The sequence below is a fragment of the Glandiceps talaboti genome, chromosome 14 (genome assembly GCF_964340395.1).
Source record: "Glandiceps talaboti chromosome 14, keGlaTala1.1, whole genome shotgun sequence".
Classification (NCBI taxonomy): Eukaryota; Metazoa; Hemichordata; class Enteropneusta; family Spengelidae; genus Glandiceps; species Glandiceps talaboti.
In genome coordinates, this window is record NC_135562.1 from 11,457,743 (window position 1) to 11,462,042 (window position 4,300).

Genomic DNA, 4,300 nt, shown 5'->3' on the forward strand with positions numbered 1-4,300 from the left:
ATTTTAGTGTGAAAGGATTCACAGATGAACGGATGAAGGAATATGTAAATAAATATTTTCAGGGTTTTGAAGATAGCAACATTGGAGAAGAGCTCCTGATAGAAATAAACAAACAAAAGAAAGTCAATAAAGAAGTATTCAGAAAGGGTCTGTTGGTTAATCCACTGCATGTATCATTTCTGTGTATTCTTTGGGAAGATAATCGGGATGGTAAGGGTATAACATTCCCCAAAACAATACCAGAGCTTTACAGGGAAATACTAGATTGTATTCTAAGAAGATATTGCAACAAGAATAATATAGAGTTACAAAAAGGTAAATTACCTGTCGATGTACTAAATGCAAAGGAGACATTAATTTCAGATTCTTGTAATTTGTACAAGAAAAATAAATCTATGTTCAACAAGGCAGACATTTCATCAGATAAGTCACTAGAGTTAGGTTTGCTAGTTAGAAATGAAGGTCCTTCTAGAACAAAGGTACAAGAACTTTATTTCTTCTATCATAAAACTTGGCTAGAATATTTCACTGCTCTACATTTTACTTCTGAAGCAAAGAATAGAAATTTTGCATTTCTTGATAATATTCTGAGAGATCCGAAGGCACATTTATCAGTTTTGAAATTTCTTGCTGGAATTATGGAGAAGCAAGAAATGTGTCACCTCTTTGAAGAATTCAGCTGCAGAGTACAAAGTTTGAGTCAATTCAACTCTTCTTTTGACACTGAGAAAGCAGACACATTGTCAAAGCTATGGAGTGTCTGTTTGCTTTGTTTGTATGAATCTAAATGGGGTGAGGACTGTATATCACACATTTCCCCATTATTACACACAAGATTGCTTTACAGAGGAAAAGACAAATTGAAGTCATATGTTTATTATTCTAATTTATTAGATGTGAATTACCCTGTAGTCAGAGTATATTCTAGTATTTGTAGTATTGATTGTATTGTACATCTTATTAAACTACTACAGAAAATCCAATCTGTAAACTCTACAACTAATAATGTAGAGTCACTAATAATAGCTGGTGTTACTCCACATCAGGTTTCATTACTATCAAAGAAATTAAAAGAAAGTAGAATATCATTGTCTGTAGTGATTTCAGTGATATCACTGTCTGCTGTTGAGCTAAAGAGTTTGAACATGAAAAACACAATTCATTATGTTGGACAAATGCCTAAATTGATAAAACAGTCTGAATTCAGTGATATCAATATTCATGTTTTATGTTCGAAAGGAAAGCCAGATTGCAATGATGAAGAAGTAAAGAAGAGTATGCAAAGCATAAAGGAGTCCATTTGTCAGAATCAGTCAATACAAAGTTTGACATATTCAGTTAATGCAGGACATGTATGTGAACTGTCTACCATTGTTTCTGAAGAACTAATACAGAATGGACCTAGCAGAGTGAAACTGCAATACAGATGTGAATTATCTGATAATGTACAGGAAAGACTTTGTGAATTTATTCAGAAGTGTCAAACAACACATACAGTTGACTTGTTTTTAGGCACTACAACTATGAGTTTAATACCAAGACTTACTGAATCTTTAAAGTGTCCAAGTGATAGTTTGAAATCCTTTACTCTGACCAGTGGTAGAGTATTTAACACTGACAATGACATATTGGATGTGTTATCTACCAACACTACATTGACTGAGATAGGGATTGGAGAATTGCCAAGTAGAGCAGTTCATAGTGTATGTAAATTTATAAAACATAACAGATGCGTGAAGTCTCTCAGTGTTGATTTCAATGAGTATAATAGTGAGATGTGGGATCCTATCAAAGAAGCATTGGAACAGAATAAGGTTCTCCAGTATTTAACACTGTCTAGTAGGAAGTACCATTCATATAATCATTCATCTGTACATCCTTACATACTAGGTGCAGTCCAATGTTTATTTCCATCTGTTATCAGATCAGTAGAGACAAATCAGTGTACACTGAAGTCAATCACATTCTATACTAACAGTTATGATATCATTGATGAGAAAGTTACTGAGATTCAGGATATCATTGCTAGTCAACAGAAACCAACAGATTGGTCTTATGAATACAATGTGACTCCATACCTTGATTTGTATGATGACAGTATTAAATACAATCACACAGTTCAGTTCAGTGTACCGGACATTACTACCAAACACAGTGAATGTTAAACCTGATACTGTTAATGTTATATGCTAATATATTGACCTTTGACCTCATGGATCTTTATTACATGAACATGTCAGGTGAACACTGGTACTTATAGGTTTTACTCTGACAATTTGATATGTTTTAATAATTAACTTAATTAATTTAAATATTCACTGTGCTTTATTACACTGTACAGTACAGTGATGTGATGTAAAATTTCTAACTATATTTTTATATAAAGCTTATATTTTTGATATCTTCATAACATGTATTTATAATTTTTTTTTATTTTCATAAAGTCATGATTACTGAAAATTTGTATTTATACAAAGAAGTCTTTGTCAAGTTGTCTTTGATGAAATATTTTAATATTTTTTATACTCTGTGTTATTTATCACAATAAATATATACTTTATTTTTATAATTTGTATATAAATATAAATAAATTCAAATATCGGATACTTTTAACTAATAATGTACAATACTTTTATCTCAGGGATAATTGATTTTATATTTTGATGAGACAGAGTTTATAGTTTTCAATTTTATAAAAATCTTGGTGCTCCATATTTTCATTTCTTAGTCATATTTCATGCCTTACATATATGGTGGAAATAAACTTGTAAAATCATATTACTTTTTGTTGTCATGGAGATATATTTTTGTGGATTGTGTTAGTTTTTGAAGTAAATTTGTCAAGTTCTCTTTTTTACCTGAGCCCAGTATTTTGAATTTTAGAGACTATATTTGTACACTTGTTATGTTGATATGGTTTGTATGTATTTATACTCAGCTTCCCTTCTGTTATCATAATACACATTATGGAAATAAATATTTGAAGGAAAAGTTGACATTTTTGAATTTGTTGTCTGTATTTATTATGAAATGATATGAGTGTAGACAGGTATGGATGACGTCACATTTCAAATAAAATTAAAATTAAAAAGAAACCTATTACTAATACATCCATCTGATCAGGCTGTAATATCCATGAATGTAACTTTGATATATTTACAAATATTTTGAAAATTCAACATTTGAGCACAATGAAAGAATTGATACCTCCCCTAAAATTCACAGTCTGTTGTGTTTTCATATCTTCAGACATCAGAAATACACTACCCAAAGTGTGTCTAGTCTGGCCATGGCTTGATGATTGAACCCAGTAGCACTATGAACAGCGCCCCCAACCAGTCAAACCAAAAGGAATGTTGACAGTTGTTTTTATTGAGTGGTGTCTTCCAGCACATCAACGATGATATGAATCAACATCTAACAACAAATTCATAATTTCACACAGTAATCACATTAAATTAAAATATTTTATGTTAAATAGTAAGGAAAATCAAGTAGAAATGTATAATCTGTCGTCAACTCTAACAACTTTTCGTTAAAATTCAGTTTTTGTCACTAATCTAGGCTCAGACCATTTTCTATAGTAGCCCTAGTCGTTGTGAACAAGTATTGGGGACAACTTTTTGGACCTTTGTTAGTGTAACAGGAATAGTGTGCTAGTGATTTTTTTTTAAAATTAAACCTCTTTTGTTATTGTTATTCTTAGTAAACAGAAGATATCGAGTCCAGACGTTTTTATTTTTATTTGTGAATACGACTGTGTATATTGAACAATTATGGTCGAATATCCAGATGTGCTAAACATAAAGTTCGTCAACCATTACAACAAACACCCCCCCCCCTCACCTCACTTCATGAGTGTAACTTATTTACTGGGACATATTACATTTGTTACTTTATAACCAACTGCACCCTTGTCAAAAATTATGGTTGTTGTGAGCTTCTGTATTCTGCCAACATTTTGAAACATGGTACGGAGTAAGACTCAGAGATCTTGGTCACGTCGTTTTCAGCGCGATTTCGCATTACTACCCAATTGAAAACTTTGCAGTGTGTCGCTATTTGTGTCGTTTTTTGACGGATTTGAGTACTTTTTCACATTTTTCGGGTCATATAATGAATGATGAAGTTAGGAAATGTCCAATATTTTGGGAGGTAAGGCAGGAAAATCGTCCTAACTTATCCGATGCAGATCTGTATCGCGCTGTGGAACTGTGCAGTTGAAATTGCAGTGTTCATTTGCATAACCCCCGGAACGACAAAAAACTCAGAATTAAATAAATAATTGATATAAATAAAT